This window comes from Oratosquilla oratoria, chromosome 14, assembly GCF_046742065.1.
Source record: "Oratosquilla oratoria isolate Oo_2021 chromosome 14, ASM4674206v1, whole genome shotgun sequence".
In the NCBI taxonomy this organism is placed as follows: Eukaryota; Metazoa; Arthropoda; class Malacostraca; order Stomatopoda; family Squillidae; genus Oratosquilla; species Oratosquilla oratoria.
This window is the reverse complement of record NC_134790.1, coordinates 66,609,001-66,624,366: the sequence shown is the minus strand read 5'-3', so window position 1 is coordinate 66,624,366 and position 15,366 is coordinate 66,609,001. Positions and strand designations below refer to the sequence as shown.

Genomic DNA, 15,366 nt, shown 5'->3' with positions numbered 1-15,366 from the left:
TTCTCTCCATATATATTTCTTCTTTTAGTTCAGTCTCTATAAGTCAGTGTTTCCCAACCTTTTTTGGCTGCGACCCTAAATCCACTCTTGGCCTGGAGTCGCGACCCTAATTGTAATAATAAATTCAACCATTTCATGTTATATTTCTACGTCTCGTTTTTATAGTTCAGTTTATATTTACTAGCACAATGAATTTAAATACATTTGAAATTTGAATGAAAAAAAAAGTTAAAAAAAAAACAAAAAACTCTGGTGACCCTCAAAAACACCCTCGCGACCCTAGTTTGGGTCGCGACCCTGAGGTTGGGAACCACTGCTATAAGTATACGGTCACCCTTTCTAAGTGGTGTCCTGTATTCAATTTTATTCAAAATTTCAGGTTCCGTTGTAAATATTAAATCCAGTCTCGATGGTTCCTCATTACTTCTGTATCTGGTGTTTTCACTGACCCACTGTGTCACTGTATACCCCATGGTCATGTCTAGTAATACATTACCCCACAAGTCCTCTGCGCCTTTCACTGTCATTTCCTCCCAACAAATTTCTTGGCGGTTAAAGTCTCCCATAATTACCAGGTTACCTCTGCCCCTTAGTATCTCATTTAATGAATGCCTTGTGTCTTCTAGCATTTTCATATGCTCGTTCTCTTTCCAAGCGCTCGTTTTTGAGGGCACATCAATCACCACAATCTTTCTACTTTTCATGTCTTTGTCTTCGACTTTTATCATGATCAGTTCTACATTGCTTTTGCCCTACGTAACTTTTGTCACATTCAAGTTTTTCTTGGTCAAGAACATGATTCCTTCTGCCTGTTTCTCGTTTCTGTTTTTAATCCAGTAATTCTATAACCCTTGTCCAATATTAATGAGTGGTATTCAACCCCTTATTTTTGTCTCCACAATTCCCATTATGTCTGTTTTTTCTTCTAACAGGTAATCATTTAGTTCATTCAGTCCTGAAATTAATCCGTCAATGTTAGGCCACTTTTATTTTATTTTTTCTTTCTCCGTCTTTTTTTTTTCTGTTTTTGCTTCGCCCAAACTGATGCACATGTTCTCAGTCTCATATCGATTACCCTCCAATAAAATTCCTTGCTTTTGGTCTCCGTTCTCTTCGCGTTTTTTCCTTAGCTTCATCTTTTAGTTTCTTCTCTTTTTCTAATTCCTCAACACTCATTTCTCTTTTTACCCATATATTATTGTAATGTTCACTCCTTGCCAACTTACTTGCTCTTTCTAATATTCTACTACCATTTGTGATCTTAGTTTTAGCTTTAGGGGTCGATTTCTTTCCTTGGAATAATGTCCCATCCTATACACATCGTGTATGTCTTTCTCTACTTCCCGATCCCCCATCCTTAATCTCTTTTAAGATAACTAGTGCTGTTTCTTTTTCTTCTTTTTCTCTCGTGTACCTCGCCAGACTATGTTTTTCTCTTAGTCAATATACCACAATACATTTTTTCTATCCATTGCATCTCTAACCCAGTTGGCACTTTCTTTAATTACTTGAATGATTGTATATTTTGCTTTTTCCTGCATTTGCTGTTGGACTATTTCTTTAAAGGCAATTTCTTCATTTTCTCTGCTCAGTGACCTCAGCTTGAGAACGAGTCTTCTGCCGAGACACCAGCTAGGGAATACCTCTTAAGTTTATTACTTCTTGTAAAGTTTATATCTTCGAATAGTGACAAGTGATTGTGTTGTGTTTTTTGTAACTGTATACGTACAGCGCTATATAGTTACAGGTATAAGATAAAGTGTAGTGCTCTAGTAGTTTAAAGTCAAAACAGTAGTCTATTACTGTACTCTAAAGGTAGGAGTTATAGTATAAGGTAAGAGTAAGCTTCGTGTATTTAGTTTATTTAGTAACCGCTTTTATTTTCTTTTATATTTTCTCTTTGCCATTTGTATTGCCGAAAGAAGAACGAAATGGTTTGTGAAGGTTGTGTGAAGCTAGAGGACCGTCTCAGGAAGTGTGAGGAGGAAATTCGTCTTCTTAGGAGTTCGCTCTGTGAGAAGAGTGAATCCTCCCCACAGCCCAAAGAGCGAACCACCTCTTCTACTTCTGCCACTGCCGTGAGCGAGTGGCGCTCCGTGGGGTCCCGTTTGTCGAGCCTGCGTTTGGTAAGCGGGTACCATGCGGAACAACCGCTGGCTCTAGCCAATCGTTTTGCTCTGCTGGAGGATGAGGTGGCTGAAAATCAGGAGTTCTTGGTGGTGGGGGACTCCATGATGCGAGGCTATGACGACATCCTGCAGCGGAAGACCAAACGACGTTGCAAGCTTGTATGTCAACCGGGCCGTTGGATCGCCGATTGTACCAAAACCATCAGGGAGCAAAGGCGGACGAACACGGTCCGATTGTTCACACGGGAAGTGACGATGTAGGTAGGGTGAGATCAGAGGAACTTATTCGGAATTACAAGGTCTTTCTTCAGGAGATGAAGGAGCGAGGGAGCCGTCACGTAGTCTGTGGGATCCTTCCGAGGATCTACGCTGGGAACGTAGAGCTATAGGGATCATTGAGAGGATATCACGATTGTACACGCAACTAGGATACCACGTTCTTGATCCTTGGTATCTCTTTTCCAGGCATCATGACCTTTATGCTTCTGATGGGATCCACCTTACTCGCAGAGGCAAAGATGTTCTTACAAACCTCATTGTGGGAGTTTGTAATGAACTAGTTCCTTTTTTTGGGGGGTAGAAACTCAAAGGGAAGGGGAAATAGAGTGTATTGGGGAAAACAGAGTAGGGCATAGTAATAATGTAGAGCAATATGCCAGTGTAGGACAGAGTATCATTTTAGGATATAATGTCGGTAGAGGACAAAATGTTACACTGTCAGAGGACAAAATATCACTATTGGATGTATTAATAGTGGAGGACAAAATATCAAGATGGGATATGATAATAATGGACAAAATATCACGATGGTATGCAGTGATAGTGGAGGACAAAATATCACGGTAGGATATAATGTCAGTGGAAGACAGAATATAATTTTAGGAAGGGATGCCGGACAGAATATCAGCGAACGACGGGTGGCCGGTGTGGAACGCGGTGACGTAGGGGGTAAGGTCGAATGAGAGGTCGAATGACTGTAAGGGAACAGATGTCCGTGATGGGGCAAATGTCCATGAGGCATTGAATGTCAGTGAAGGACCAAATGTCAATATAGAGCAAGGTGTCAGTAAAGAACAAAATTATAATGAAAGGAATAATGTTTAAATACAAAACGTGTCAAAAAGAAATAATCACGAGTTTCTTAATACCATGTACTTTAATGCTCGTAGTATTAGGAATAAATTTCAATACTGGCGCATGTCAAAAGTGAAAATCTCGATGTGCTAGGAATAACCGAGACAAGGTTAAATGGTAAAGAGTTTGAAGCTGAATTCAACACTGCGGGATTTAAACATTTTCATCAGGATAGAAACCACAAGAAAGGTGGGGATGTTTTGTTGTACGTTAAAAGCAATGTCCATGCCTGTGTTTTAGAGAAAGTAAAACAGGATGCATATGATAGTTTGTGGGTAGAATTAACCCAAACAAATGGGAAAAAAATTAATGTAGGTGTAATATATTATAGGCCAAAAACATTATCATTAGCAGACGACAAACTGTTGTTTCAAGAACTGTCTAGTTTCTGCAACCGGAACTCATTGATAATGGATGATTTCAATTTTACTGACATTTATTGGATGATCCTTGAACATGGCCATATAGGTAGTCGCTTGATAGATTTTCTTGTTGACAATTACTTAGTTCAGCATGTAAAAGAGCCCACAAGACATGGAGACTTACACGATCTATTGATTACTAGCCATGAAAGCAGGATAGCCGATGTAGAAGTTGATGAAACTATTGCAAATAGCGATCACAACTTAGATTCAAACTGCTAAAAAAAATTAGAATAGATACTTGTGTATCTAAAATACCCGATTTTAGTAAAGCTCAGTTCATAGGACTACGTCAGGAGCTTCAGCTTACAGATTGGGAGACAAAATTAAGCGAAAGACCTGTAGATCAGATGTGGGAAATATTTCAAAATACGCTTAATAAGATGATTCATACATCCCGTTTAAGGACAGACGCCCCCCAAATCAGGCTCGCCCAAAATGGCTCGACAAAGAAACTGAAAAAAGTATTGCTAAAAAGAGACAGGCTTATAAGAAACAGAAGTGCTCGGGTATACCTAATAACTATCAAAGCTATGTAATAATACAGAGAGATTTAAAAAAGACAATAAAAAAATGAAAACGATAATACGAAATTAATATCGCTGATAAAACCAAAGAGAATCCCAAAGAATTCTATAGTTACATTAGAAATAAAAAGGTTAGTAGAAATCACATTGGCCCACTATTATCTGCTGACGGTCAACTTGAGTATTCAAACGAAGGAATGTGTGATATTTTAAACAATTATTTTAGCTCAGTATTCGTAAACGAAACATCTCAAAGTGAACTCCAAACTGAAACCTATAAAAAGTCTAGGGTGAACTTACTGCGGTCAATATAACAAGACAGAAATTAAAAGGTGTATAGAGAAACTCAAAGTTAATTAAACACCAGGGCCTGACGGTTTGCATCCAAAAATCTTAAAGGAAATGAAAAATGAAATTGTTGTTCCATTAGAAATTATCTAAAAAGAGAAATCCATCATGTCCGGAAATGTCCCAAGAGAATGGAAGCTACCTATCGTTACTCCAATATTCAATAAAGGTGACAAAAAAAATAACTACAGGCCTATAAACTTGACTTCAATCATACGAAAAATTGTGGAAACTATCATCAGAGATGCTATCGAACATCATTTAGAAAGTAACTGTTTGATAAATGATAGCCAGCATGGATTCAGACGGAAACGTTCTTGCGTGACTAACCTACTCGGATTCTACAACACAGTCATCTCGAATTTTGACAAAAGAAACAATATAGATTTAATATATTTAGACTTTGCAAAAGCTTTTGATACCGTCCCCCACGAAAGGTTACTTGCTACATTAGCTTCACACGGAGTACGTGATAGCGTTCGAGTATTAAGTTGGACTAGAAAATGGTTGAATGATCGAAAACAGAGTTGTTTTAAATGGCAAAACTTCTAGATGGAAAAATATTACGAGTGGAGTTCCTCAGGGTTCCGTTCTTGAGCCACTTCTATTCGTAGTATATATAAATGATATAGACCACGGACTAAAATCTATTGTCTCCAAATTTGCTGACGATACAAAATTGTGCGGAATGGCAAATGATCAGTTAAATCAATTAGATATTCAATAAGATTTAGATAAATTACAGCAATGGTCTGAAAAGTGGCTAATGAAATTTAACACAAGTAAATGCAAGGTAATGCACATAGGTAAAAATAACAGTACGATTACAAGTAATTTTGAATTTCGTCAACAAAAGTGAATAGTGAAAAGGATCTCGGGGTAATTATCAGTAACGATCTCAAATCATCAAATTATCTGAGGGAGCAAATAAGATTCTAGGACTGATTGCGCGATCTTTTGACTTCAAAAGTCCATCTCTCATTAACAAGCTATATAAATCGTTAGTTCGTCCACATTTAGAATATGCTGTTTCCGTATGGTCACCAAATCTCATTAAAGACATTGACAGATTGGAAAAAGTACAACGGCGAGCCACAAAACTGATATCAAATATAAAAATAAATCATACGAGTATCGACTAAAACATGCATCTGTTTTCCCTAAAAAAACGTAGACTCAGAAGGTACCTGATATAAGTCTTTAAGATTCTAAAGGAGATTGACAACATCAAAAGTGACAAAATTTTTACACTGAATGAGAATCCAACAAGAAATAATGGTCTCAAACAGTCAGGAAACAGATTTAATTTGGAAGTGGGTAGAAACAACTTCGCCAACCATGTAGTTAATGAATGGAATAAACTTCCTGCAGATGCAATGCAATGTAGTTCAGTTCGAAGCTTTAAGATTCGTTTAGATTAACATCTAAGCAAGATGCTGTAATAACTGCCATTTATCTTATATTATCTGTTTGTTATTTGTTTATTATTTGCTTGATTTTCATTTATCATTATTTATCTGTCAATTTATTATTATTTATTATTTACCTGTTTGTTTATTATCTAACTATACATATGCATTTTATTTTATTCATTATTATTTACATTACTGTATTTTTTTTTTTTTTTTTTTTTTTATCATTATTATATTTTTTCGCAACCCACCTAGTTATGGACCAAAACGTCTCCTGTCGGCATGCTCCGCCTTTGTAATCCTTCCATTTCTTAATCTTTTGGATACTTTCTTCACCTAAGTTTTCTTCAATTCTTTCAGTCATTTCTTGTATTGTGTTATTTACCCTTTTTTTAGGTTTTCACTATTGGTAGTATCATTAATTTTCTTCTTTTCATTTTCATGTGTGTGTGTGTGTGTGTGTGTGTGTGTGTGTGTGTGTGTGAGTGAGTGTAGGTGTTTCTGTCTGTCCGTTTGTGTCTGTCTGCCCGTTTGTGTTTGTCTGTTAGTCTATCTGTCCATCTGTCCGTTTGTGTCTGTCAGTCTGTCTGCTTGTGTGTGTGCGTATGCTGTTGTGTCTGTCTGTGTCTGCCCGTTCGTTTGTTCCTCTCTGCCTGCTTGTGTCTGTCTGTTTGTTAGTCTGTCCATCTGTCCGTTTGTGTCTGTCTGTCTGTCAGTCTGTCTGCCTGCGTGTGTGCGTATGATATCGTGTCTGAACACGTGTGTTTGTGAGTGTGTGTGTGTGTGTGTGTGTGTGTGTGTGTGTGTGTGTGTGTGTGTGTGTGTGTGTGTGTGTGTGTGTGTGTGTGTGTGTGTGTGTGTGTGTGTGTGTGTGTGTGTGTGTGTGTGTGTGTGTGTGCGTGTGCATGTATGTGCGTGTGTGTTGTGTGTGTGCGTGTGTATGCGTGTGGGTGCGAGCGCGTTCATACCCGTGTGGCTGTTTATTATCCTTCTTTAACAATAGAAGTTTGGTCTTAAATCGCCCCTCGGTTAAAAGTTTCTCGTTTTTTTCTTTTCTCTGCCTTTCTTTTTCATTCTGCTTTTTGAAAGCGGTTTTGATGTAGTTTCTTGTACAAATACCCTGAGGTGGGTTTTGCCCAAATTTCCCCAAGAATGCGTTGGTCTTGTTTTCAGCATCTGGAGGATAGATTACTTCCTCCAAGAAAACGACATTTATTTGTGTTTGCTTATTGATTTATTTGTTTGTTTTATCAGACTGATGATAAATGATTTTATGTAGTTGAGGAGGGAAAGAGTAAGTTGCTGTTTGAATGGGAGCTTCCATTGCCTGAGACCTTTTAGGCTCCGAATCCGCCACCTTCAGGTGCATAAAACTCTGCCATTAGCCAGATCATACATTAAAATCTACCGTATCAAATAAGCCATTCGCTACATTTTACGAATTTATCTGTTCATTCCAGCTGTAGTCATGTGATTTTATTCAGCTGAGGGACCCCCCCCCCCCTCTGCTCCACTGTGAAAAAGTCAAATAAGTCACCACCGTATAAGGAATGAACATTAAGATCTCGGAGTTTGGACACAGGTAATACTATTTGCCCTTTTGTCATGGATAAGGTGTCCCTCAGCTGAGTGAAAATTTTCGTCAACAGTTAAGATAAATGCTAAAGTAGTGAATAGTATGGAAAAGGCTCACGCCACTGTATAACTTTGGCAAACTCTTAATGGGTGTATTTTATTCTTGAGGGAAGGGTGAGGAGATGACACCGATATCAAAGGTGTTTCGATCACTAAAGATCGAAATCAAGCCAAAACGGGAGGTAAATGAAATCGTTTGTGATTTAAACCCCGATCTCCTGAATCCCGAAGAGGGGTGCCACGGAGCTGAGTAGAGTATTTTGGCGGTAAACAGAATAAAAAGAGGAATGCCGCCCTGCAAGGAGAGCGTTAACGTTACCTTTGGGCACACAGAAAGTGCTACGAAGGTAAATGAAATTGCCAGGCGTCATTAGAAATAAAAATGAAAGTGCAACCCAAAATGATTGGTTTTAGCTTCAAGTCATATGAAGGAGTAATACTCTTTACTAAAACAAACTTATAAAGTATGACACAGCGTCAGTGGGACTGATAGAGACTTAACCTCTTGTAACAGAACTACCATAAAACCGTGATGTATTAATGTACTTGATTTGTTCTACTGCCTTTTCCTCTCCAGAGAATGAAGAGGAAATAACACTTCTTTCGTATTTTAAGCCCTTGAAAAAATTTAAGAGAAAATTTTAACAAGTTTGGTCCGATTCCTTCCGTGACTCGAGTAGCACGTTGCCCCGAGCCAAAGCTGTGGCGCCCGTCATAGATTGTCCCGCAGAAGGCAGTTACTTCGACACCATAATATGATCGAGACAACCCTTGATGGAGGAGACGAAGGGGTCGCCCACAGAATTCATGACTAGGGCAAGTTGATCTAAATTGTCGAGAGCTGTTTGGAGTGGAAAGGGTGACTGCATGGGAGCTTGCTCGGATAATCCGTGGGGACTGGAGCGTGTGAGTGAAGTATCGCGCCTCCTGGCGTATGCTCCCAATTGATGATGATATTAGTATGATCCTCATTTATGTTTTGAGTTATGTTTTACATTACCATCCTCGTATCATTATGTTGTGAAAACAATTGTCTAACATTTCACTGTTGTATGTGTTGCGTGAGGGAAGCCCTCGGCTGAATAAGATCTCCTGGAGGCAGCTAAGGTAAATATTGAAGCTCTAAAATGTAGTGAATGAGGTTAATGAAAATAAGCTAGAAAAGGTCACAGGCAAGAACTGGTTTACCAATAATGGTTATCGAGTGGAATAGACTTAATAGTCAAGTAGTAAGCGCTGAAACTGTTGGTTGTTTTCAGAGGTTAGAAAACGTTGTGGATAAGGATGATAAGTGGTAATGGACATGGAATTGCCTAGTGTAGGTCTTATGGTCTTTTACAGTCTCCTATATTCTTATGTTTTATAAGTGTTCAACCCTTTCACTAGCCGAATAAAGTCGCATGATGGCAGCTGAAATAAGTGTTGAAATAAAACAACAAAGAGGTAAGCTTCGACACGTTGTCATAATTTATATATTTGTCTGGTTAACACCAGAAGTTTCTATCTATCCAAAGCCGTTCAGGGGGGGGGGCGATTGACGCGTTTATTGTGAGTTATGACAGTCGGGTATAAACTGACGTGAGAGCAAACGTCATTCACTACGCAGAGCGAGACGATGCCACGGCTAGTACACGTATTAATAAGGCCTTGTCGGCCGTAACAAAGGGTCCTTGTACAGGAAGCGTCACTGCTGGTCAGTGCACGCCACAACACTACGGGGCTCTGCACTACACCACACCTCCCCCCCCCCCCACCGCGCTCGCAGGACCATCGCGGGAGGTATGGCTATTCGTGAGCCAAGGCAAGCGGCAGAGGCGAAGTTGGAGGGATCCGCGCACGAGGACGGCAGGTCCTCCACCGAGGGATGTGACGCGATGGGGCGGTGTCTTCGGAGGCCGGTGCACGCTTCCGTAGGGCGGCGAGGACGACGTACAGCTCCAGCTCACCGTCGAGGGAGAGAGCGGTCCGGAGCTTCCAATGCGGAGGGACGGAGTTGGGTAGGGCAAGGCGGTCGAACGAGAATCAGGAGAACACGCAGGTAAGCAGGTGGCCGTAGGCGGGGTTTATCCATGCCGCGTCCCAGAGTCTTTAGAGCGTCCTATCGGCGTTGGCGGCGGGCGACGGGTCGTCCCCGCGAAGCCCCGTCGTTACCGGTGACGATGCTCCTGACGCGAAGATAAGGATAAGTAGACGATGGACCGTCATCAACGAGAAGTGGAGCAATCCAGACGGATATGGCTTGCATTTAGACGCGGCCCAGATGACAGCAAGCATCTCCAGTGATAGTGGCGTATCGGGTTTCGGCATCCGTCAGAAACCGCAAGCCACATTGGACGAGGCGTAAGTGCCCCTGCTGTGGTAATGGAGAAGGGTGTATCCGATGCTGTATATGCACGACGCATACGTCTGCAGTACCACTGGCAGAGCGGGGTCGAAGGGCGCCAGCACGGGTGGCGGTGACAGAGCTCGTCTTACGATAGGCGTGATGATACCTTGCTGCACAATTGAGTCAAGTTCTTCCTTCACTTGAACCTGGAATGCTAATGCTATCGACCTGGGAGTGTGGGCGGCGAGGGGCATCGCGTCGGCTTACAGGTGGATTCTCATGTGGAGGGGGGGGAACCCACCACCTTTCATAGAGGGATGGTGCGGGGGTCATCCTTGGAGACTAGCATGTCGCTCAATTCCTGTAGGAAGTAGTCGCGAGCAGCGGATGGTGAACTGTCAATGGGTAATGCTAGCTCGGCGCACCTGTTCGCGTATGTCACTACCAGGACAGGTTCCGGGAAGTCGGGTGGGACTATGGCCAAGCCGAGGGAGAGTAAGGGTGTTTGGACATCCCTGTGAATCAATCCTTATGGCGGCGTTGCAGTCCCTGTCTCCGAGCGTCAAGGCAGCTCGGAAGCGTCCTGTTGCGGGGGGCATATGAGATATGCCGATCACGTACGTCGGCACCAAGATAGGCGGGTGTACTGGCTCTGGATATCCCCAACGTAGGTGCCGAGTGCCTATCCAAGTGATGTCCGCACCTGTGTCAGGCAGCATACGGATGCGTATGCCGACAGTTGGCGGAGGCCGATCTACCGGAAGCGTCCCGTTGCGGGGGGCATGTGAGATATGTCGGCCACGTACCCTTGGCGCCGAGAACACCGGCTGTAAGTAGATCTTTGGTATCCCCGACATGTCAAGGTGCCGAATGCCTATCACCGCGATGTCCGCACCTGTGTCAGGCAGCATACAGATGGGTATGCCGACAGGTGACAGAGGGGCAATCATGGCCGCCAGGGACCGGGGCGGTAGGTGCCAGCCCTCCCGAGAAAGGTGCGGGGGGGGGGGAGTGCGTGCGTCTGGCGGGGAGCTTTTTGGCATGCCGACACGGCGCATGCGTGCGGGTCCTACTTGACGTCAGAGACTGCACCATCAATGCTTCGTGTGAGCGGCAGTTGGTCGCTTCCTCCTGCAGTGACGTAATTGCAGCTAGGGAGCAGAGGCGCTGTACCAGCTCCTAGGTTGGGTGGGCGTGGCGTGCGTGAGTCAGCTGGGCTCCGTCCGGGGTAGGGCGAAGCAGTGGAATGAAAGGCCCTTTTGTTCGCACCACTACGTGTCCATGAAAGTGTGTCACACTATTGCACGGCATTTCACGGTCCAGCATGCACACTGTTGTTGGCACTGCACTCGCGGTTCAGCATGTACACTGTTGTCTATTCGTCTAGTTCCATCTGTGCTCCATCTGTTCACGTACGCGCTACCGGTTAGCGTATCGTCCCATGTTTCACTGTTACAATTTGCAATCAATTGCAAACAATTGCAACGAATCCTACTCACTGCGCCATGTTATTATCGCAACAAGTTATTGAAACACGGAAGGGGGGATGATTGACGCGTTTATTGTGGGTTATGCGTACATGGAGCGCTATTTGCTCACAGTATGACAGACAGGTATAGACTGACGTGAGAGCAAACGTCGCTCACTACGCAGAGCGAGACAATGCTACGCCTAGTATACCTATGAATAAGGCCTTGTTGGCTGGAACAAAAACAAAGGGTCCTTGTACTGGAAGCGTCACTGTTGGTCGGGGCACGCCACAGGACTACGGGGCCCTGCTAGTATCCTATGCTAGAGCACTTTAAAGTACCACATCACAATTCCCAAATAAGAATTTTTTCATATATAGATTACTGATTTTTTTAACACTAAAACCATGATAATGAAATGTGTAGTGGTCGTTATATAAAGTCCTAGCTATCGCCAGGTGATTTTATTAAGCTAATTGAACTTGCCCATAATCTGGCCGCATCCGCCGCCGTCGCATAGTATGACACCACACCGGCCTTACAGGACCTCTCACAGACTTCCAGTTTGTATTCTTTGTCTCATTATTAAAAAAAAAAAAAAAAAAAAAAAAAAAAAAAAAAAAAAGCTCCAACGAGAGAAATGTTGGAAATCAATAAAGTCTTCGTCCTCAAATAGTGTTTAATTTGTCAATCTCCACAAATCCCTTTGAGGCAAGCCATAAATGGTTTTAATGAAATCGAATTAATGTCGTACTCTCCTTATATTTTTTTTTCTTTTTTTGCTGTCGAAATACAGTTGTACTTTTTGCGTAAAAATACACTAAAAATAATTTCAGATTATTCACCAACTTTACAAAATTCAGACAAAATCGAGTCCTTTAATAATGATTTAAGACGGATTATGGATCAAGAAAACATATACACACTTATAGTGAATGACTTCATTGCTAAAGTGGAAAAGAATGTAACAGGCGAATCATAGTTTTGGAAGTTTGGATTAGACAAGAGAAATGACACAGACGAGATGTTAGTTAATTTTGAAGAGAATTACATGAAAGTAACGAAAAACTCTTCAAGGACTGTGTAGGTTGCAAATGGTCTTTGAGAATTTCAAATGGCACAGCAAAGAATGAAACTGGCATTATATTAGGGAATGAGAGAAATAACATCAGCCATTTTACTTTGATAAATAGATTAAATATAGATAGTGGCCATAGAATGGTAGACTGCACAGTTAAATTAAACTCAAAGAAATAAACTAATATTCAAGAAAAAATATATTTTGCAAAGAGAAGTAATTTTTGTTGCAAATTAAAAACATTTGAAGCTCTAAGAAATAATGGGGACCTCATCAATGAATATCATTAGGGAATAAGCAGAGAAAGTAAAAAGAGACCCCAGAGTAACAAATGTTGATATGAAAAGGACTATGCAGATCAGTGAGCAATGCCACATCAAGGAGACCTATTTAAAAATAGGATTCCCGGATTTACTCATCGACCAATGCAGGAAAAAAGTAACCAAGATCATGGAAAGCCGTATACAACGAAGCGGAACAAACACATGACTTATATTACCACCCTGCGAAGTCGCCACTAACTTTTTTCAAACATTGAAACCCAGCAATTTAGAAGTAGTGTGCTAGCCCAGTAGGATAGTCGAAGACATCACGAGAACGAGAATAAGTATCGGCGGGAAGTCAAATAACAAAGCCGGGGTCTATCGGATTCTGTGTTCAAGGTATAGCAAGTCCTACATTGGGGAAAGAGCACGCAACCTGAAAACCCGGATCCGAGAACATCGATACGATGTTCGACATGTCACCACCAATGCTAGTGTTACATACAAAAAAAGTAGCAACCACCTTATGGACTGGGAAAAGACAGAACTACTGATACACGAGCCCGGTAGAATCCGGAGAAAAGGTTTGGAAGCAACCATCATCCCTAATTGTCCTCCTCACATTGCCTCACTCGTGATTTGCTCCATCAACAATGGACAAATATCCCCTCATCTCATTTCTTCTATTTACGCATTTGTCCATCGGCGGTGAACAAGTATTCTCTAATACCAGAGGTGGGCGCGCGAACCTTTTTTTGGGTTCCGAATCCGAACCCGAATCTTCGCCGGTTTTGGGTTCCAAACCTCCGAATAGCGAACCTGATTTTCAAAATTTCGGTGCGAACATTTATTCCGAACATTTGTCCGCGAACCTCCGAATCTTTAAAAAATAGCAAAGCGAACCTTAATTCCGATACCTTCCGAACATTTCCAAACCTAAATTTTACTCATTCCGAATCTCCGAATCTAAATTTAAAGCTTTCCGATTAAAAAAAGTGTTTTTTTAAGATATCTACATTATTTATTAAACAAATTATTACTAGAAAAACAAATTATTAATACAAGACAGTAAAAAGTAAAAACAAAAGTTCACAAAACAAAACAGTAAAAACATTTAAAACAAAAATTCACAACACTTCAGTCTTCACTCTTCACAGATTCACTCTAACTTGTCGGCCCTCTCTCTCTCCCTCTTAACCAACTTCAAGTTTCCCTTCATGAAGGTCAGGTTCTCAAAGTTCAGATTGGTCAGAGAGGCTCGCTTTGGCCTCAAAATGTCCGAGCCAAAGCTGAAGAGTCGTTCAGCTGAGGCAGACGAGGGCAGGGGAGTGTTATACTTGATGAAACAGTTCACCCAGTGCTGCCTGTGCTCCTTGGGGAAGTTTGCCGGGGAGATCTTCATGATGCTTGTGCCGAGAATGGCGCCCCAAGTGTCTACTTCCTTGCCGACCTCCTCCTCCAGGTTGGCCACCACCACAGGCTCCTCCTCGTCCTCAAGAAGGAAGGCAAACTCGTCGTGCTCGCTGGTGTGGCTGGCCACAGACTGTGGCCTGGAGGTGGGCTGGCTGGAGGCGGAGGCCACATCCCCCTCCTTGGACCTGATTTGGGCCACAAGGTCCGACACCATCTTGTCCCTCACCAGGTTGTACAAGTCAGGATTTGTCCTGCATATGTACTTTACCATCTTTAGACGGAACCTGGGGTGGAAGGCAGTCGCAAGGAGCTTCTCCTGGTCCTCAAACATGTGTTGAAACCTGAAAAGATTAAGATATGAGTTAATTTAATTATTGATTAATGATTATTAATTTCTTTTCATTTCAATTACTATAAAATATTATATTATTTTATTATTTATATAATTATATTATATTATTATTATATTATATTAAAATATTAAAAATATCTACCTTTCAGTGAAGCCCTTTTTGTCTCTGCCATGGTGCTCCTGTGTCCCCAGGAGGTAGGTGACGAGGGGCTTGGCATGCTTGATGCTGTTGTCGTCCCTAAGCAGGTTCAAGTCCCTCTGGAGCACCATCAAGTTGGAAAGGAAGTTCCCCATGTAGGCATGCTGGTCTGACTGTATTTTGTCCAAAGCATTGGCAACTGGGGCCATAACTTTGACGTACTCGGCGATGACCTCGTTGTCCTCGTCAACAAAGGCGGGGATCGGGTTGGGGCGCATGCTGGTACAAAGATCATTGATCTTTTTACGGGTGTCCAGGTCCTGTAGCAGGCCAGAAAGCATCTTATAGCTGTCATAGCTGGAGTTCCACCTCGTCGCGCCAGGGACTTTAAGTTTTTTGCCGATAGCATCCTTTATCTCGTTGGCTGCGACAGTTCGGCGGCCCTGGGCATTTCACAAATACTGTGCCTTGGCAGCCGACCTTCTGAAGATATTCCTGCCACCATGGTTTCATTGTGGGACCTGAAAAAAGAATATTTATTATTTAATATTTTATTACAATTCACAAATTAAAAAATAATAAATAATAATTTACATCTTTTTAGTTTTTACCAAAAGAACAATAAATTATTTAATATTTATAAATTATCAATTTATTGAATTAATTTTTTTTTTTTATTATACTCACTTTGGAAACATCCTCAGACGCCAGGAGGTTCA

The 15,366-nt window shown here is 41.8% G+C and overlaps 1 protein-coding gene across 3 annotated transcripts in view; it reads left to right on the top strand.

The window, feature by feature from the left end:
• Positions 1 to 15,366, top strand: part of LOC143032909 (transmembrane and coiled-coil domain-containing protein 4-like) — a 563,437-nt gene that overhangs the window by 441,977 nt on the left and 106,094 nt on the right. The gene's annotated exons all lie outside the window — the stretch shown is intronic.